Genomic DNA, 22,992 nt, shown 5'->3' with positions numbered 1-22,992 from the left:
TCCATTGTGGGAAATGCCAAATCTTTCCATCTCTGTGCATACAATAATCTCACTGCAATTATCATATACAAAAAGTTCCATGACTTTTTTCCAACTGTTTGTCCATCAACCCCAAAAGAAAGACCTCTGGTCTCAATTGTATATTAATTTTTAAAATTATCTGAATTAGAGTGTGTGTTGAATCCAAAATTTTCTAGTTTTTTTGCATGTCCACCATGCATGATAAAATGTCCGTTCTTGTTGTTCGCATTTCCAACTTAAATTTGAAGTGTCTTTATAAATTCTATGTAAGTTCTCTGGTGACATATACCAATGGTACATCATTTTATAAAAATTCTCTTTAAGATTATTACATAATTATTTTCAATCCTTAATTTCAATCCTTTCAACCACATATTTTCCTATTGTTCCATCTGTCTATTATAACCAAAAATTTCAGCCCACTTTATTATACTGTACATTCTTTCTCTTGTTCTTTTAGTTCAAATTTCAATAAAAGTTTATACATTTTAGCAATTGCATGTTCATCATTTGTACACAATTCTATTTCAAACACAGTCTTAAAATGTTAAAACTATAAACTCTTTTGCCTACTTTAAATCTTTATAATAACTGTAAATATGAAAACCATTGGCAATTATATCACAATGCCACCAATTCTTGTCTTAATTTTATTTTGTATTCCGCTTGACAAAATTCTAGTATCTCATGATAGGTTAGCCATTTGTGTGTGCCTATTATTTTTTGTCTATAAAATGCTTCTTGTACTAAGAACCACAAAAGTGTTTTCAGGCACAATCTGGATTTGTATCTATCCCATGTTCTCAATATTCACCTTGATTGACCAGTATGTTGCCACACAGAGTCCTGCTGGTTGCAACTTGTCTCAATTCCTGGCTTTTCTTCTTCATGTTTGTCCAAAGTCCTTGACTATTGGATCTTCCCATCTCTTTGGAGGTTGGCCAATAGGTTTTTTACTTCTCTTGGATACCATTCGGCAACTGCTGTTGTCCAATGGCCATCCAACATGCGTGCAACATGTCCTGCCCAGGGTAGCTTCTGTTTTCAATATTTGATGACAACATCATTTATTCCACTTCGTGTTCTAATCTGGCTGCTTGGGATGTGGTCTCAGAGAGAAACTTTCAGCATGGATCTTTCCATAGTCCTTACTGCTCTTGAAAGCTCTTCCTCTTCTGCCTTTGTTAGCGACCATGTTTCACTTCCATATAGCACTGCCAATAGGACAGCTGAATTAAAAAGATTAGCATACAGTTTTCCATCAATCTTCTCATTTTGTAAGACTTCTCTAATGGAGTTGTATCTAGCCCATCCAGCTTTCTTTCTTTTAACAAGTTCTTCTGTTAGATCGTTGTTCATTTTGATTAGCCATCCCAGGTAGACATAATGGTCAACCTCTTCCCAATATGGCATGTCTAACATAATATTTTTAAAATCCACATTAACTTGGACTTGACACAAAGATCCATACCACTGAAATCTCAGTCCTTGCCCTTCTATCTCCAAGAGCCTTCTATTTCTCAGCATCACCCACTCTTTCATCCAAACCAAAGCAAGCTGCAACATACAATTTCAAATCAGGTAGACCCAACTCTCCTCTTTCGTTTGCATCTTGTAATACCTTCTATTTAACTTGTGTTTTTTCCCCTGCCACACAAATTCAGATATATCCTTCTGCCACTGTTTAAATGGTGCATCAGTTGTCAAAACAGGTATTGACTGAAACAAAAATATCGTTCTAGGCAAGACATCCATTTTTATGATGCAGCGAAGGAAGATCGATGCTTTTGAACTGTGGTGTTGGAGGAAAATTCTGAGAGTGCCTTGGACTGCAAGAAGATCAAACCAGTCCATCCTCCAGGAAATAAAGCCAGACTGCTCACTTGAGGGAATGATATTAAAGGCAAAACTGAAATACTTTGGCCACATAATGAGAAGACAGGACACCCTGGAGAAGATGCTGATGCTGGGGAGAGTGGAAGGCAAAAGGAAGAGGGGCCGACCAAGGGCAAGATGGATGGATGATATTCTAGAGGTGACGGACTCGTCCCTGGGGGAGCTGGGGGTGTTGACGACCGACAGGAAGCTCTGGCGTGGGCTGGTCCATGAAGTCACGAAGAGTCGGAAGCGACTAAACGAATAAACAACAACTTAATCTTAAAGCCTGATTTATTCATAAATTCTCTTTCATCTTCTATTTTCATATTTCTTACTAACATGGTCTACTGTTTGTTGATCTTTGAAGCCTGCTAATGCACCAAATTCTTTTAGTTTTCCCATTAATATTTCAATTCCCTTTAAAGGATCTTTTAAAACCAACAACAAGTTATCATCAAAAGCCCATAACCTAAAAGTTTCTTTTTTAAATCTTTACTCCCACAATCCTTCATCTTGTCTTATATCTCTATTAGGCATTTCAAGAACCCAAATAAACAAGATAGGAGACAGTGGGCATCCTTGTCTTGTTCCCTTTTGTATCTCACAAGGCTTGGTTAGACCTCCATTATTTGTGCTTTCTGTGAAATATAAATTGATCTTATCCATTTTATAAAGTTCTCTCCAAAGTTCATATCTTCCAAAACTTTGAACAAGAAAGCCAAGTACAAATAGTCAAAGGCCTTCTCTGCATCTAAGAAAATCAGTGTGGCTTGTTTGTCATTATGTTGCTCCAAATATTCCAAAATGTCCAACACATTTCCTTTTTTATATAGTAATTTTATTAAAAATTACAATTGTGACAATAAAAACAAACTAAAAAAAATAAAAGAATAAAAATAAAAAATAGAAGCTGCAGAAAAGAAAAAAAATAGAAAAATAGAAGGGAAAAGAAAGGAAAAAAATAAGAATATATTAAAGAGAAAGAAAAGAAATATATAAAGAAATGACTTCCCCATTAATCACAAGAAGTACAAACAATTTTTAGTAACTATCACCTTGTCTTAAAATACAACAAATGATCTCTTCTTCCCATAGCCCATTTCTTATCTATAAATAATTTTTTAAAGCCTTGTAATTCAGTCCTGATCAGTAAAAGTCCATTGAGGGTTACCAGAGATAACAACATAATCTATTTTAAACTTAATCAAATAATCGAACTCTATATTCCTTCCTTTTACTTCTATCAATCTTGATCTTTAGTCCTTTCAAATTATGTCCTAGAACGTGATTTCTTTTCATTTTTTCTTCATCCCCTCTCACAAAATTCTTCAAAACTTTAACAACCCTCGACTCCCAGTGGGCACATGACTGACTGAACAGCTGTGTCTGCAAGCTCTATGGACAGAACTGACAGTGGAGGGTTTTTTGGGGCATGGGCAGACTTTTTCCCAAAGCACAAGAGTGTTTTCACGGACAAAGAAAACACTTGGAATCATCCCCTCTGCCCTCTGGAATGGCAACTGGACACTGAGGGAATTAAAGATCTCAGTTAAAGGAGAAGAACGCATAAGCTTGACAAACAGTTACAGAAAGGTGCAAAATATTCTAACACTGAGAATATGAAGGGTATTTTTTAAAAATTGACTCAGAAATTAATATTAATAATGTAAACAGCAATATATGCCTCTGTGGATAGACTGTGTCTAAAAGATGCTATGGAAGAGGAACATGTTTTACCTTACAAGACAGAGACTGAGTTGAAAGTGGATTTACAAATGACAGGCTACAAGAATGACACGGAAAAAGATGTTACGAAGGACATACAAAAGAAACTGGCTGATTTTTTAATAATTAAAAGGGAGATACAAATAATAAACCAAGAGAGTGACCTGGATACGTTTTCTATATTGGATTTACAAAAGAGATTTGTTAAAGCCTTGAAGAATCTCATGACAAGGAACAAAGAAGAAATGAAAAGAAATTACGACATTATTTGACTGCACTATGATTAAGTTTGTTAGAAGTAAAAAAAAAAGATTATAGAGTTAGTTTATCAAGGTTAAAATAGATATGTTGTTATTTCTGGTAACCCTTAATAGACTTTTGTTGACACCAGGACTGAAATGACAATGCTTTATGGATTTGTTTATAGCTACGAGATGGGATATGGGAAGAAGAGATCATTTGTTATAATTTAAGAGGAGGTGAAAAGTTACTAAAATTGTTTATACTTGTGATGAAGGTCGGGAGTCACTTCTTTATATATTTATTTTCTTTTTCTTGACTATATTATTATTTTTCTTTCTTTCTATGTCTTTTTATGTCTTTCCTTCTTTTTTTCACAATTGCACCTTTTACTCATTCTTTCTATTTTTCTATTTTTTATTTCTTTTAGTTTGTATTAGTTTTTGCTATTGTAATTATAATCTTTAATAAAATTACTTGGAAGAAAAATAGAGATGCCTAGAAAATCTGGGATTAGGTTCATGCCAAGCATTTGCTCTAACACTGAACTATGTCTCTCTGTCTGGTCTGCAGTCACTGGCCTGACATATTGAAAAAGATGGTCCATACATTACTAGGCTGCTGTTTCATAATTAAACACAATTACGTTAATGAGACATTGGACTATTGATTTTACTCTTACTCTATACATTCTAGTACAACTCCTGGCAATTTCCACAAAAAATTAAAAATAAATAAATAAAAATGAATAAAACACATAAAAATCAACACACAACATGTCTCCATTTGGAACAATTCCCATAAAGATGGTCACACTCCAAGGCCCTATTTAATAGCATTGTTTTAACCACCACTCTAAAAAACAAACAAACAAAGAGAATGTGTGCCAACATCAGTGGGGAGGGAAGGAGGGAGATGTTCCTAAAGAGAAACAATGAGACCACAACTTCCATTACTTTGTCTAGCATGGCCATGCTGGGAAAGTGTATTGCAAGTTATAGTCAACCAATTCTGGAAGGCACAAGTTGGGGAAAAAGCTGTGTTAACTTCTTGGAACATTTAATCTATAACATTAAATAAAAAACATTAAATAATACAGAGTTATCACAGCACTTAAAATATGCATCATTTGAATACAGACTCATACAGATCATTGGATATAGTTCATATAGTATCAAGTATTATTTATTTATTTTTATTTATTTATCAAATTTGTCACCACCCATCTCCTCCCACCAGAGAGACTCTGGGCGGTTTACAACAATAGTCAATAAAACAACAAATATATAAATAAATATATTAAGGAGTCGATGCACAAAAGTGAAAACTTCTAATAGGAGGATGACTTGGGATGGGTACCATTTGTCAGTATTTTTCATAAGCGATCTATTCACAGAACTAGTAGGCATGAGCAGCTGATAAATTGCAGGTATTCCAGACTGCCTGCTGAGAAATTCACTGAATGTGAGCAATCTTATCACTGGGATCATTTTTGCCACCACAAAGGCTTGAAATGCTGTAGTTAAAAAGAAGTGTTATCCATTTGTGATGTTGCAGGCATTTTATCCTACAGAGACACTTCTACTAGCTCAATTATTTTAAACTGCTCTGTTTTGACCTCCCACTCATCTTGTTAAGCTGCCATTGACCCTGGTATCATAGGATTGCTAGGATTTGTTTCACCCACTTCTTCAAAATTCTCTAAGTTTTCTGGGGTGTGTGTGTGAAACAGACAAGAAGGGGTGGCTTGGAATATGGCCTTGCCTGAACCTGAATGGTTTCATGAACCTGAATAGTAGGGAAGTTTAGCCTTGCCACAGATAAGTTTATTCCTTCCCATTTTCTTTGGGTTGTTTGCATTTTTCACCTGGCAGGGATGTTAGTAAATGTTCTAAGACAAAATGCGTCAAAAATTGGATTGTCTTTTTAAGCTTCTGAGATTTCACTGTTATACACTGTTTCACTGTGTATAACAGCTCTCAAAATCTATTATTACATTCTGATTTTTCCCCTATTTCTTTTAATTTTTTTCCTTAGTTTTAAATAAGTATAACATCAAAAAAAAATCACTTCATTTTTTTCCACTTTAACCTTTTCATCTTCCTTTTCTAACTTTTCTATAATCTCAAAACTTTTCCTTTTGAACTAAACCTTTAGTGGGTTCTTAGTTAACCCTCTTCCATCTGAGTTTACATTATTCATGTTCTGTGGATTAACAAACATAGGCATTTTGAAATGTGAGCACATTACTTTTTTTTTTATTCCAAAAAGAAGACAGAGTAGATCTGAAAATGGTCCAAATGAAGAACACTCTGTCATATAACATAAAAGGTTGTGCTCATGTCATAAAATCAAAACCACTTCTTATTATCAAAGGTCAAAAACATTATTCACATGTCAGCCAGATTTATAAATATATTTCCCACGGAGTTGAACTAAAAGTGTGAAATAAACAGAACACAGGGAATTATGAAGGTGAATTAGGAACAGTGGGTACATGGTTTAATTGTTCCATTAGTCAAATAAAGGAGCAATGCTTTCACTTCAGCAGATTTTAAAATAGAATGTCAGGGGCATAGACATTAATGGGGATTATCAGAGTTTTTGAAGTCACATTGATTCCTTATGATAGGGACCAAAAAGGAAATGACACAGTTGCTATACTGTATAGAGAAAACTTAATTACAAGCCCCATATGCAAAGTGGAACTTTTGACTCCTACCCCTCTAGTCCTTCTAATATTTAATTATAGGACATTTTAAATTCTAAAGAAATTGTCACATTTGTACAAGCCAATAAACACATGAGAAATGTAACTGGTCTGTTTTACTTAGGCTATATAAATTGGATGGATGGATGGATGGATGGATGGATGAAGGAAGGAAGATGATACTGAAGATCAGGAGCTTCCACAGGATGCATTAAAGATGCCAAAATGGTATGTATTTTCAGGTGATCAAAGCTCTACCCTTTTTACATACATGTGATGCATTCAATGCACATTAAAAATTGGAGGGGATTTGATCATCCAGTCACAACCATTTTGACTTCACAGACACCCCCTGCAGATGCAACGACTGAGGCCACATAACAGCCTGTGCATCATATACACTATTATTTGGAAATTACTATTTGTGGCCATGTCATCTTTATTCTCCTGCTATCAGAGGCTAGTCTTGCAATGAGAAGAGAATGATCACTATCTGCTTGGAAAATAATTTTAAAATTTGTAACATAAAAAGACAACTTAGGACTGATAATCATGAAGATGGTTGTACTTGCTGCCATAACCCCCAAACATGAGTTAATTTTCAGAATCCTTGTCAGTCAAAACACTGAAAATAAATAGATCAAATTTAAAAACTAATTGGGCTAAGCTCTGGCCAGCATTGTTAATACCATCCTTAGAGCAGCATGCTCTGGCCTTATTTAATTAAATCCAAAACCATCTTAGTGATGTATGTAGTAAATACTTTGTTGTTAGGACTTAATCTTACACTGAAATATCATGTCAAAATCAATTTTGCACTGGACCTTTTAAGTAGCACTTCTAATAAATAGTCCTCAAATTGGTTTTACTTGTCATTTGTTTGGGACAGCAATTTATATGGGGATAGGAAGACATTAATTATTTAAAAAGTCATTTGATTCTGTATGTGCAAGTTAACAGCAATAGCCAACTAATTACACTTTACAGACAGTAGTGATGGATCAAAATTTGGCAGAAATTAAGATACTATGAGCATGAACTCTATTACAGCGAGAGGTAGCCTACAGTAAAAGATTATATATCTCTCTACCTCTACTTTGTCATGTTCTCATCATTCCTGTAGGAAGTTGATATCAACATTTGTAAAGGGGTAATTTATTTTTGAATACCATCTGCTATGAGATTAAGAACATCTCTTGCTGAGACTCATTCCCTAGGAACTGGTTCTGTTATCTCCTCAAGCTTGTTTCTGGAAGTAAAGGGCTAATATATTGCATTGCAAGTTCCTTTTGAAACTTGATGGGTGGGTTATGAGTTTGGATTCTTGGTTTTATAAAATTATGTATTTGTGGATCACTAGAATTGGTTATGTTATTAGCAATTTGGTTTCATTTAGACTTCCATTGTTATTTCTCAACACTGGCTGCTCAAAACTGCTTCTCACGCATGATATCAGAAGAGAAGGCTGCTTGCAGGCTAGGTCATGAAGCAGATAGTAATTCCTTTGGGTGGTACAAGGTGAGCCAAGATATTTCAGAATTAGGTATCTGAATCTGGGAACGTTATGCCTTTGTATTATGTCTATGAGAACAGTTGCTGTTGAAGAGATAGGTAAAGTCACATGAACATATAGTCCCAATAGATCTTGCTTTAAATAATTCAGTCTTTGGAAATGTCTGATTGGTATTTATTTGGTAGCTGACGAAATTCATTTCTCATTGAGATTTCTTTCATCTTCTCTGATAGTGACGAGATTGTTGGCTTATTACAGGTAGCTTTGCTTTCTCTGTTCAAGGCCATTTTATCATTGTTATGGTTTGCCTCAAAACTAACTTTCTTGGCTTTGTGGCCAACTTTTCTTTCAGATAATAATGCTCTAATAACAAGTTCTTGAATACTCAGCTTGGATAGCTTCTGTAAAAATTCAGGTACTTTCTCATTTTATTTAAAATTGATGGGATGGTTGGACTATGAAAGTTATTTTAAATGTTATGTCCATCAAGGTTCTTAGGAAGCCACCAGTCATCTTCATGTCAATTTGTGACATGTGAATATAAAGCAGTTGGCTCAGTAAAAGAATAATAACTGAAAACTAGCTATGCTTGTTCATTTTATTATTTATAATTGAAAGTGTCATTTAAGAGAGACAGATCTTGGGATTGTTGTTGACAGAAGTTCTATATCTGGAAGAGATTGGGATAAGAATTTCTTTTTGTCTTGGACAACTCTCCATTTTGGTGGGCATGAGAACAGGTAACTTATTCAATATCTTGCAAATTTTGAAATATCAGAGTCATTGCATCTACAGTAAAGAGGCACTGTCCTGCATGAACTTTGCAGAGATCTTAGGAATATTACCTTCATTACACAGATTAATTAACTCTGGACCCTTAGCTAAGACATAGCTCATGTTTGTGGGAAGATGTCAGCTTCTATTATCCTCCTCCCTGGGATCTAATATTATTAATGGCTCACATTGATTATGTAATGAAAATAATTCACCATCACTTACTGTATTCTTTGGGCAATACAATTTTGTGTTCTTTGAAGCTACTGACACAGAGCCTGTCTTTTTTTTTCTTCCTACCCATCTGGGCCAGGAAGCCTAAAAAGCACCACCTGTTTCAAGGTTCTGGCAGTTCAGCCTTTTAACAGTAAATAAAAATACATACTGTAAGTATATGAGTCAATAAATCAAAGACTTGGAAAAGTTGACAGTTGTTGCATCATACCAAGGGTGGTGGGAAACAACCATTTTGGCAGTGTTTCATTTGCTCAGGCTTTTGAGAGAGTGTGTGAACATTTCCCCAAATAGTAAAGCCTATTTCCAGCAATGTTCTAAAAGAAATTTTGGAAGCTGAACTAGAGCCTAATTGTCTAGAAAATCAAAGCAAGAGTGGAGATTACTTTGGAAAATGTATTCAGGAAAAATACTTGAACCTTCCCTATATAAGCTAGGGACCTGAATATGGTCACTGTCATGTTCATCGTTCCAATGGTCTGGGTACATCGTAACGTTTCACATGTCAATTTCCTGATTCGTGTCTGTCATTTGCTGGGAGGAGAATTTCAGCTGTGCCAGGCTGTAATCTCCTTACTGTTACTGAGGAATGCATGTTTGGGTTATTGCATGTGTTCAAGGTTACATTCCCAGACTGATGTGCAATGGTTACCAACACCTGGGAGGGGGTGGTTGCTATGGTGGGGCGAGGGGCGGGATCGGGTTTGAAGCAAGGGTTTTTAGTTTGTATTTGGCATGCTTTTGGTCATTCTCAGCTTTCTTTGTATTTGCACACTATTCTTTCAATAAATCAGTTTTCATTAAGAACCTGCTTGTGAGGCTGAGTATGTCAGAATAGGCAATCATTACATAAAGCTGAGAATTTTTAAAACTCTTACCACTAACATCCTTCCAGTATTACTGTGAGGAAACAAAGTTAGTGATGACTGAACCTACTTCCCGCTCGGGAGAGAGTGAGGATTCCAGCATGGGGGAAACGGATTCCATGGGACAAAGAAGGGAAAGGACCCTCACTCTGAAATCGGAGGAAATGTCGGAGACCTCGGACTCCAGCTCAGCTACTGCGAAAGTGGTAAAGTCCAAGGTGGTCAGGAAGGCAGAGGGAACCCTGTCTGGAACGCTCCAGGCACCTGTGAAGCCAAGGTATCCACTGTCCCCAAATGTGACCATAATGGAGAAGAGTGGGTCGGACATCTCCGAGGCTACTGAGAAATCACAGAGGTTGGAAGCCCGGGTAAAGTCTTTAGAAGACATGATGGCAAGGATGTCATTTGCGAGGGGCAGCCTGGACAGAGGAAGAAGGGAACATCACTACAGACGGTCGTCCCCATCTGTTTCTCCCTCTCCCTCTCCCCCTCCCCGAGTGTGAGGAGGAAAGACTGGAGGAGGTACTGGGGGGGATCACCACCGCACAGTTCCTGGCAGGTGTCTCCGTTGCCCCCGTGGCGGGCTGAGGACAGAGGGAGGAGACAAAGCAGAGATCGGAAGAGAAGTCCCAAAGTCAGGGTTACGAATTCCCCCCCCCTCAAGAAGAAAGGTCTCCAGAGCCCAGGAGGAGAGAGGGGCGGAAGGAGAGGAAGAGCAGCCTACAAGGGGCCAGGTATAGGGATTTTACTGTCAAGTTTGACGGGATCCCACGAAGCTGTCATTCTTCCTGACTAATGCAAAAAGTTATATGGAAGAGTTTGGGAAGCTTTTTCCTTCAGAAAGGGCAAAGATAAATGCTGTAGCCACTAAACTGGAGGGGAGGGCAGCTGATTGGTTTGTCCAATTAACCGAGATGGACGCCATGGAGTTGGATGATTTCCGAGACTTTCTGTGGGCGCTAAAAATGTATTTTGCTGACCCGTTAGCAAAGGAGAAAGCTAAGGTGGCTCTGAGGGAACTGATCCAAGGATCAAAGTCCGTGGCCGATTATGCCCTAGAATTCCAAGCCCTAGCTGCAATGTCGCCAATTGGTTGCCAACTACTCTAATAGAACTGTTCAAAGATGGACTGAGACCCGAGTTACTGAGATGGGCGTTAGGAAGGGCAGATCCGATCACCCTATATGACTGGATTCAACTAGCGGGGAATGTCAAGCAAGCCCAGGCTAAGTTCGCACAAAGCAGGAAGGGCCCCAAGCAAATGGCCATGATGAGGATGGCCAAGCCACTGGGCACCACTGGCAGAGCGGGACGTACAGCCTGGCAGGAGGAGAAGGAGAGCCGTTTTGCGAAAGGGCAATGCCTCCGATGTGGGAAGGAGGGGCACCGAGCCGCGGCGTGCCCGCAGAGGAAGACCGAGGAGCATCCGGCAAAGTCGTCAGGGAAATCCCCCTCCATGCCCAGGAAGATGAAGGCAGCAATGGCTGAAACCGAGGCTGAAAACACCCCTTTCTATGGGGACGAAGGGGAGCTCGAGCTGTCCCAGCTGGCGGGAAACGCCAGCCACCTGCTCTAAGAGACGCCGCTGGGCAGGTGGTAGAGGAAGGGCACGACCACGCTTTGGTGAGTGGAAACTTCCCTACACTGACAGTGAAGGTGAAATTAGGGTCCCGTACACGAACTGTTGATTTGTGGGCAATGGTCAATTCGGGGTGCTCGCGGTGTTTAATGCACCCGACGTGGTGGCTGCATTAGAGCTACCCATGTTCCCTTTGAAACAGCCCATGATCTTTACCCAATTGGATGGATCTATGGCGGGGGGGGGGGAAACCGGTGACTCACTCCACAGGGATGGTGGCATTGCAAATGGGCAGCCACTGGGAGAAACTGCCTTTTGTGGTAGCACCTGTGGGGGGTCCGTTCATCATTTTGGGAATGCCTTGGTTCGTCCAACAGAACCCACAGATAAATTGGGTGCACAGGACGGTGACTTTTGCAGATGGGTTCTACAAAGCCCCTGAGGGGGATGGCATAGACAACGGTGCTGTGGGGAAGGCGGCAGCAGCAACTCCGCATTTCCTCACCGGTCCGCTAGACAGGCTGCCGGAACAATACCAGGACTTTGCAGATGTGTTTGGCGAAAAGGAGGTGGATCAGCTGCCGCCGCACCGCAAGACTGACTGTGCCATAGAGTTTATCCCTAATGCACAATTGCCCAAGCCAAAAATTTATGCCATGATCCAGAAGGAACTGGCAACGCTATGAGAGTTTGTCGACAAAAATCTGGCTAAGGGTTTTATTGAACCAGCCAATTCCCTGGTAGGTGCTCCTGTTCTCTTCAGACCAAAGAAAGATGGAACTTTGCGGCTATGTACAGATTTCCATGGATTAAATGCAGTATCAATATTAAATAAATATCCCTTACCGTTAATCAAAGACATGTTAGCACATCCGGTGAAGGGGGAAATATTCTCCAAGTTAGATCTGAGGGAGGCATATTTCCGCATTCGCATACAGGAGGGGGATGAATGGAAAACTGCTTTCAATTGCCCTCTGGGCTCTTTCCAGTATAAAGTGTTACCTTTTGGGTTGGCGGGAGTGCCTGGGGTCTTTATGCAACTGATCAATGAGGTCTTGCATGACCATTTGTTCAAAGGGGTCCTAGTGTATTTGGATGATGTGTTGATTTATACTGAAACAATGGAGGAACATGAAAAACTGGTGAGGCAAGTGCTCAGCAAGCTGAGAAAGGCTGAACTGTATGCTAAACTATCTAAATGTGCATTTCACAAGTCTCAAATTGACTATCTGGGTTACAGAATTTCTGACAAGGGTATTGAGATGGATCCAGCTAAGGTTCAAGCCATCGTGGAATGGGAGTGGCTACGTACGCGTAGGCAGGTCCAAAGTTTCCTGGGGTTCGCTAACTATTATCGGCAGTTTATCCAGGGGTTCGCCGAGATAGCATTGCCTCTCACTGAATTACTCAAAACAAAAGGGTTAGGTGATACCCGAAGGGTAAAGAACCCTGGGGTGTTGCTTAAATGGACGCCTGCATGCCAGGTGGCTTTTGACAAACTTAAACAGCTGTTCACTGCTGAACCCATTCTGCAACATCCCGATCCAACCAAGCCTTTTGTGGTTCAAGTGGATGCCTCTGACTTTTCCATTGGAGCATTCCTGCTGCAGGCAGATGAGTCGGGGTGTCTAAAGCCCTGTGCTTACCTATCCCGTAAATTTTCTGAAACAGAAAGGCAGTGGCACGTTTGGGAAAAAGAGGCTTTTGCAGTTAAAGCTGCTTTAGACACTTGGTGCCACTTGCTGGAGGGGGCTACCAACTTTTCAAGGTTTGGACTGATCACAAGAACCTTGAAGCGCTCAGCGTGCCTCGGAAGCTCAGCCCAAAGCAAATTAGATGGGCTCAATTCTTCAGCCATTTTGATTTCAAGTTAAAGTTTATTCCGGGAAAGAAAAACTTTCTAGCTGATGCCCTTTCCCGCTTGCCCCAGGATTCAAGCTCTGTTCCTGACGTGGTGGGCACATTGTGGACTGAACCCCAATTGGGTATGGCAGCTGTAACTCGCAGCCAGACTCGTGCACAGCAGCCTGATGTTTCACTTTCACCCCGTGCAGGAAGTTTGCCAATTCCCTCTAACTTGCAACAACAGTTTCTCTCCAAATTGAAATCTGACACTTGGTTGCAAGCGAATATGAACAATGTTACTTTTGACCGGGGCTTTGCTTGGAAGCACGACTGTCTCTATGTCGCTGACAATTTGTGCAAGGACATTTTGCTCCATTCCCATGATGGTAAAGTGGCTGGTCACTTTGGGTTTGTAAAAACCCTCCACTTGGTTCGGCGCCAGTTCTGGTGGCCCACGCTAAGGCGAGATGTCAAAAACTACATTGCCACCTGCCCGGTGTGCGCCAGGTCCAAAAGGAAGGTCGGCAAGCCCCAAGGGTTATTGCAACCCGTGGCCAGTCCCTCTCACCCCTGGGAGGAAATTTCTATGGACTTTATCGTGGATTTACCTCCGAGTCAGAGAAAGACTGTGATTTGGGTTGTAAAAGACTATTTCTCAAAACAAGCCCATTTCATTCCATGCGCTTCTATTCCCTCCGCTCAACTGGCCCGCCTCTTCCTTGTACATGTGTACAGACTCCACGGGAGCCCCGCCCATTTGGTGACTGACAGAGGAACACAATTTACTTCCCAGTTTTGGCGGGCTTTTATGAAATTGGTGGGCACCAAACAAGCGCTCTCCACTGCGTCGCATCCTGAGACTGACGGATCTACAGAGGCGCTTAATTCCACACTGGAGCAATATCTGTGTGCTTTTGTTAATTATCAGCAAGACAATTGGGTTGATCTCCTGCCCTTTGCTGAAGTCACCTACAACAACGCAGTGCATCAAAGCACCGGGCAAGTCCCTTTCCGTACCGTATTTGGCCGAGACTTTGTTCCCATTCCTGAGCTGCCTCAACCAACGTCTCCTCCCTCATCCCCTACGGATTGGGCTGCACGGTTGGGGGACTCCTGGCCCCAAATCCAACAGGCTCTGACAGATGCCCAGGCTGCTTACAAACGCCACGCAGATACCAACACCACAGCCAACTTTCAAAGTCGGGGATAAAGTCTATCTCTCCACCAAGTTTATCAAATCCCCTCAACCCTCTAAAAAGTTGGCACCCAAGTTCGTCAGTCCTTTCCCTATTGTGGGCCAAATTAATCCTGTTATATTTAAGTTAGATTTGCCTCATAATCTGAAACGTTTGCACCCCGTTTTTCATTGCAGCCTGCTCAAGCCTTTTCACCAATCGGATCGCTGGCACCCGCAGCCTTCACCTTCTGCACCCATTATGATTGATGGTCAGCAACACTTTGAAGTCAAGGAGGTTCTTGATTCTTGACGACTCCGTTCTACCCTGCAATCCTGTCCGTTGGAAACATTTCTCTCATCCTGAGTGGGTTGCTGCCTGCGATGTTCACTCCCCTCTTTTAATTGCCCATTTTCATATTGCCTATCCTGCTAAGCCTGCTCCTTAGTTTAGTTTGTTTAAGGGGGGCGGTATGTCACATTCATCGTTCCAATGGTCTGGGTACATCGTAATGTTTCGCATGTCAATTTCCTGATTCGTGTCTGTCATTTGCTGGGAGGAGAATTTCAGCCGTGCCGGGCTGTAATCTCCTTACTGTTACTGAGGAATGTATGTTTGGGTTATTGCATGTGTTCAAGGTTACGTTCCCAGGCTGATGTGCAACGGTTACCAACACCTGGGAGGGGGTGGTTGCTATGGTGGGGCGAGGGGCGGGATCGGGTTTGAAGCAAGGGTTTTTAGTTTGTATTTGGCATGCTTTTGGTCATTCTCAGCTTTCTTTGTATTTGCACACTATTCTTTCAATAAATCAGTTTTCATTAAGAACCTGCTTGTGAGGCTGAGTATGTCAGAATAGGCAATCACTACAGTCACTCTTTCTAAATCAATGAAGTATGGGTAGGCACTCGGCACTCATATATCAGTGTATCCACAGATGGTCTCCTGGATGTACATCAGTTCTCTGTCTCATCTGACTTAATTTTTTAAAATAATATTTTAATTTTTAAAATTGAACCCTGTAAGCTGGCATACTGCAAAGAAAGTTTCCAGACTTTAGCATAATCTTTATTTGTAAGTATGTATCTAAACCCAACATAGGTTCCAAATGCATCCTGGAAAATAAAAATGGATTGTTGCAGCCCAGTGATTTGTATGGAAACTTACCATCCATCCAGGAAAAATAAGACTATAGGAAATAATAAAGACAAAGACATAGCCAAGCTTGATTCTGGTCATTTCTGGTATAAAAGCCATTTATTTTATACATTCTCAGATGTATCCAAATAAATATTTCTGGAAAACAGCAAACAACCTAATATGTCTTGGAAGAGGAATCCAATTCCAAAAGTCTATATATATGCACATGCCCCCCCACCCCACCCCCATCCACAGAGCTCGATCTTATATAATCCAAAACTGTACGGATTGTTTTCTAAGCTGACTACTGATATGTTCATAATCTATTTTGGCAGCATTATATTGGCTTCATATCACTTTACCTAGCATGGCTTCACTTCCTAGACATACTTAGAGCACTTCAATGCCATCATTATTTCCACTGCAGTAGCATTTCCAAAGTTTAGTTAATTGAAGGACAAATGCAGTTTCCTGTTTTTTCCTAACACTCAGTATATTGCACTATAGAATTTGAAAAGAAAATTTTCCAAATGAAAAATCTTCAGTATCATCTATGCAAAGTATAATATGTAATATAAAGGCAGGTATTATTAGCATAATTACAAGGCCCACTTTCAATTGCTGCTATCAGCTGAACAAATTACTCATGCATCTATAATGTTATATTTTCTTTAAAGCATATTAGAAGACTGCACGACTCAGCAAATACCTAACTGCTTCTTAATTATCTTCTACGCATATTGCCAGAAAGAGAAATGGAAGGAAATCTAAAATCATCAGCTGGTGCAACTGAAGATTTACTGACACATCAGTGAAACAAAACAAAACAAAACAAAACAAGTCTTTTAAATATTATATATTGGGCAATGAACAAGTATTGCATTCACAAATAAATTTAAGGTTTATAACTATTGCTTAAATACTGAAATGTACTGATGTTACATATAACCTTATATTAACTGTCTGTTCTGCATAATTCACAACTCAAAGAACTAGAGTCAATCCATCTAACAATGGGTCACCATGCTCATTGGCAAAACCATGTTTTGAAGGCCTTCCAGAAGACCAACAGGGTTGGGGACAGCCTCACTTTGGGGGGAATATTTCAGAGGTCAGAGGCCACAGCAGAAAAAGCTTTCCTCCTAGGTGCCATCTAATGAAACTCCCTGACTGATGGAACTCACAACATGCTTCTTCTGCCAGACCTGATGGGATGGTTTTAACTGGGGAGAGGCAGTCCCTCAAATTACCTGGTCCCATGCCATGTAGGGCTTTAACGGTCATAACCAGCACATTGGACCCAGATGCAAACTGGTAGCCAGTGCAGCTCACAAAGCAGAGGTGTAACGTTATCCTGTTCAGACTATGAGATGGCCGGGCACAATCACTCTTAAATTATTTATTTACAAATAACTATTCACAACAATGTAAGTCCTTAGAATAGATTAGACAGTGCAGTTCAATCAAGTCCACCCAGACAGTGGAGGGAAACAAGACAGGGCTGAAGAATCAGAAGTAGTAGGAGATCGTGGCAAACAGCAAGGCAGAACTCGGCTAAACCCCTCAATGATGTGGAAACACCCAGTGTGACTAGAGCGCATGGCAATGAGAAGGCTTGAGACGTGGGTGTCAGGCTTGACACAGAGGCTAGGCTAGGCTCGACTGGAACATCAAGACAAGGCTCAGATCTGGAGACAAGGCAAGGCTTGGTTGGAATGGCGAGCCAGGGCATGGAACTGGAAGTGGAGCTGGACGTGGCTGGAGTGACAAAACACAGCTTGGAACTGGGAGCAAGGCTGGACGTGGCTGGAGCAACAAAACAAGTCTTGGAACTGGAAGCGAGGCTGGATGCAAGACTAGACTCAATTGGAGAGAAGTGTGAAGGAAGCGGGTCTGCAACGGCAGGAGGAGCTGGCTCTGATTCCGTGACAGCTACAGATGAGCCTTCTAACTCCAGTAAGGACTCTTCGCAGAGGCTGTGAGCAAAAAGGATTGGTTGTCTCCAGCAGCTTGCTCCTGGAATGGTTGCCTTTTTATGTGATCCTTTTTGCACTTTTTTCCTTCCACAGCCAATTGGGCTGCTTTTTGTCTCACACACTTCTCTACCCTTCTCTTTTGAGCACTGATTGGGGGATTCAAACCTCCCTCCGGAATTTGTCTAATCAGCGTCTGCAATTTTTCCCACTCTGCTGAGTCACTCCTGGATTCTATTTCCCCAATTCCCTCTGGATAAGTTTCATTTTCCCCTTCTGGCACAAGATAAGTTTTGTTTTCAGAGTCAGAGTCAGACTCAAACCTCACAAATGTGTGCAGTTCTTGGAGCACACATAACTGCCCACACCACTGCATTTTGCACCACCTGAAGCTTCCAGACACTCTTCAAGGGCAGCCCCATGTTGAGTGCATTACATGGGCAGCCCCATGTTGAGTGCATTACCTAGAGGTGACTAGGTCATGAGTGACTGAGAGTAGAGCAAAAGTCAATTCTTCCTGATATCTAAATTGTATTGACTTCTATATAGGATTCAAGCTTGTGGTTTTTGTCCTGTTCTCTGGGACAATAAAGAACAAATCCACTGCCTCCTCTGTATGGCATTCCTTTAGATATATGAATGGTGCTATCACATCTTCCCTAGTCTTCCCTTTTGAGGCTAAACTTACCCATTCCCATTAACTATTCCTCACAGGACTTGATTTTCAGTCTCTTCACCATCTTGGTAGCCCTTTTCTGAAGTTACTCTGGTTTGTTAATGTACTTTTTAAATGTTCCATAGATATTTATCTACCAACTCATAGACTTTTATTCACAAAAAGCCAGTGGATCAGTTTAAAGAAATCATAGATATCTTACCTGCAATATTATTTACTAAGGATTTAAAGTGCTGCAACATCATTTACAATTTTTTTTTGGTTTGTTTTATTCCAAAAAAATTCTTCAAAATCAGTGAATAATCAGAGCAATTGCCAATGAATAAGGAAAGTTAAATTCACAAACCTCTTTTGGAAATAGGTACAAAATTATTCACATGGAAACTCAGAATATCTGTGTTGGAGTGTAGAGTTTGCTAGATGCTAGTCTGTGTATTGCTATAATGTATTTCCTGTTAATAAATCTCCTTTCTGTTATAGTCGTAAAATCCACTTTGCTAATCCTTGTTCAGATCAGATTCTCACTCACTGGAACACTCACAAACATATACCCTATACTTCAACCTCCAACAGTTCGGATTTATTCAAAGCTCTGTGTATATTTGTAGTCTTAAAATATTTCTTTTGTAGTCAGAGTCCCTTGGCCTGTTGCAGCTAAGGCAGCCAGAGCAATGCCATTTATGTTGAATGCATTTATCACTTAGAAGATTATTACACAGATGAAACCTTGTGTGGGGTTATAAACTTGGCTTGCATCAAGAAAACACTCCCGGAATCATCACAGGCGTTAAAATTATAGGCAATAGCTGTAGATGTACTAATCAGGAATCAGCAGGAGATTCATCAAGCTTCATGGCACATTTCTTGGTTATGTACATTATTGTGTACTAAAAGTCATAGCAATTTTAGTGTTTGACAGTGCCCTTGACAACTGGAACAGCTATAATACAATCTCTGTCTCTTTTGTACCTGATTTTAGTAACCATTGTCCTAGATGTTATGGAATGCAAGAAAGTATATCCATTTTCAAAACAAGTAAATGTGTGACATCTTTGCAGCTTAAATCCCTGCATATTTATTTGAAATCACATCCTACTATGTTAAATAGAGCTCCTTAGGCATTGTTTTTCATACAGTAGCTATACTGCTTATTAATTTAGCAAAACGCCACTGCCAAGACTATAATTATTACCATTTGAGATTAGGGGGGAATACGTATCCTGATAAGTCTTACTCTCATGGTATGTTTTTAATTATTTTGTAACAAATGTTGTTATGTTGTGCATGCCCTGAGCCTTTTGGACATGATGAGTAGCATACTGTGAGAAGTTGTTAAAGACAAGAATTCTGAACTACAGCTGGATACAAATAGCTTATCAAAATTTTCCTTCAACTTTGGGGTCAGAGAAATAAAAGTGAGTGAATCTCTTAAAATGAGATGAAAAATACTCCATTCTTTTCTCAAAGGTAGGATTCTCCTTAGAGTTTCCTCACCTCTTCCTTTGGCATTTAATTGGATCCAGAGAGGCTGTACAGAATATCGCAGGAAGGACCATTCCCAAACATAGGAATGTACAAAAGCACTACACTTCACATATTAGGATATCTTAAACAGTTACTTTCTACAGCAAATTCTTTTTCATCACATTGATAATGAAAAAAGATTTTTTCTACCTGGCAATGAAGTTGTTGACCAAAGGAAGAGAGTATTGCTTGTCAGTCTGTATAGCACAAGCATTGAATGTAGAAAGCTTCAATTTCTAACCCTGATATCTCCAAAGAATTTGGAAGCAACTGATCACAAAGCCTTTGAGACTTTCTGCCAGTCAAAGTAGATAGAATTGGCTTAGGTGGACATACACTTTCTCTAAGGACACCACAGATATCTATAACTGCCTTAAGATCTCAGGAAGTGGCTGCTATTAGAAAAACTCAGGCATATCTCACTACTAATATCTGTCTAGACTTCAGAACTGGCTTCTATTGTAAGTCTGCTTGCCTAATACAATATTCCTACTTCATTTGTCACAAAAGCAGAAGTGCATCCAATGTTTTGTTTCAACCTAGGTAGAACCATCCCTCAAAATCCCTTCTGACTCAAGGTGAATCCCTTGCTGCAATATTTCATTTATGCTGTGAAAGTTGTTAGAAAGTTACTTGCATTGCACATTTTCCATTCTGTTTCTATCATTACTTTATAGGATTTCCATGGAACAGACTGAAATTAAATATGCTTTAAACTGCATTGCTGCATTGCTTGAATTAATTAATTCAAATATGGTGATTACATTTGGATTCAAAATACTTGGTATCAAAGTTCACATATCTGGGAATTTTATGTTTGTGCCCCTTTTACACTGGTAACTCAGATAATAGATTTGGATTTGTATGAACAATATTTGTCTCCAAGATTGAGGAACTGATTTCACATTTTCAGTCTCCAATTTTTTTATAGAAGTCTCTGTCCTTAATCCTGAGGACTGACTAAAACAACAACAATACCTAAGTAGATCTCTCTAGGTCTAAATTTGCCCACCTCTGATATACATAATTATATGAATGCACAACATATTCTTATAAATGAAAGCTCATTCCAGAGATATATAATAAATCACTTTTTTCTTAAGTTGAAGTGTTGTTACACCTCTAAAAAACAACATTAACTGATAATTACGTATCGCTTCATTTTAAAAACTTGAATTTCAAAACTATTCTAACTGCTGACTGACATCTAGTGGACAAGACACAAATTGCCTTCTTCAGATTCTGATGAACTGAAAATGTACTAAATACAGAGAACTGGGTTTCAAATATTCCTATTACATCTAGAATCAAGCAATTAATGATCATATAAGAAAAGGAGGGAGATTTCTGTAATTAAATACTGTGCAAAAATTGTAAGATATTTAACTTGGATCCTAACTCTTGTTCTGTGATGTCTCTCTTTCTCGTGAGTTGAACATAGAGAAGGCCCCTTGATGCTCATGAAAAGAGAGTCCTTAGGGTTGGTACCAGGCTTCTCACAAGCAGATAAAGACTGAGGATTAAAGTCCTTGTCTTTAGAGGACTTCCAATGTACAACAGAGAAGCAAACTTACAAAACTATAGGAGAGAGTTAATTTTAGAGGGGGAATCATCTCTATACTTTCACAGTTTGATAAAGATTTTTTTCCCACTCAAAGGCTACAGTAGACACTTACTGTGTTGTGGTTATAATTATTTTAAAAATCAAGTTAGTGCCATTTCTTCAATTTCATTAAGTACCCTCTGGTAGGACAATTCATTTTGTCATGAGCTTTTCACATACAAAATACTCAAGCGACACAGCCCTTTGATTATACTGTATAGATCTCAGTGATCTTTTCCTCCTGTGTCAGTAAAAGTGTATGACTGATAGTTTTTAATAAAATTTATTCCTGCACGTTAGGGAATGTCATGCCCATAACACCTATGTATTGTGGGCCTGCCAGCAAGGCATAAGAGTCTTTGCTGGTTTTGCTATGGAAGGTTGAGATTTATATAGCTGTTTCTGAAGAGGGTATCAAAAATGTCAGGGTTGCACTCATGGCAGCCTGACTGAAATCCATGGCAACATTGACATACATACAAAAGGGGCAGGAATTTGATCACATTGCTGCAGCCACCATCTTGACATTTTTTTCCCTCATACCTGCAGAATGCTTGATTATACATTAAGATTTCATAATATTCATTTAGTTACACTTAGTTCTGATTTAATTTAAGACTCACTGATTCTAACAGACATATTTCATTTCAGTGGTAGTTGAAGAAAAAGAAGCAGTCCTTCCTAATGGCAGCTATGCCTCAAATGAGAAATCTCTGTCTCTGTCACCATAGAAGAAGAATGTACAAGCCTTGTCAGAGTTAGTCCGTACTAAATTATTTGGCTTCCTATATGAGACGTAAAAGTCTAATCTTATAGTGGCAAATGCAAATGAATATTCCTATGTTGATTGTAAATTTTAAAGTGATGGTTCCAAATGGAAAAAAATGATACAAGAAAGTTTTATTGTATTACTGTGCAAACTTAAAAAAAATCTTTGCAGGCACTGTTTAAATTATTAAACTTTACCCTGGCAACTATGCATCTGAATTATATGCCATCTTCAATACAATTGGCTTAACAGCTAGCTTTGGGGAAAAAAAAATTGAAATGGGATGCCATTTAAATGTTTGTTGGAGGTTGCATGGTTTAAATTATTACTGTAGAAACATACCATACCATGCCATGCCATATGCAAATTTTCAGTTTGATTTTGCATATGATAAATATCTGATTTTGGACAGATGACTTGGGAGAAAGAAAAGGAAAAAAAAAAGGAAATTTACTTTGTGAATTATCTTAATGGCAATAGAATGTCTTTTCTATTGCACATCAATCGGGCTTTTCTAACTGAAGCAGGATAACAAAGTTATTGTAGCATTATTGATGTTGAATAATTTGACTCCAATTGCTCCCGGCTGTCTTCAAAAGGTGATGCCTCATAGACTGTATTTGAATACAGTCATGTACTGTATATACTTATATATCTTACACTCTAATATATATTGTAACTATGAAAATATGAAAAGGATCAGTTGCTGAGCTCTCCTGGCACTGGAAGGCTACTGAGCTAGAGTAGGAA

This window comes from Candoia aspera, chromosome 5, assembly GCF_035149785.1.
Source record: "Candoia aspera isolate rCanAsp1 chromosome 5, rCanAsp1.hap2, whole genome shotgun sequence".
Lineage (NCBI taxonomy): Eukaryota > Metazoa > Chordata > Lepidosauria > Squamata > Boidae > Candoia > Candoia aspera.
The sequence above is the reverse complement of the archived record's forward strand: the minus strand, read 5'-3'. Positions refer to the sequence as shown.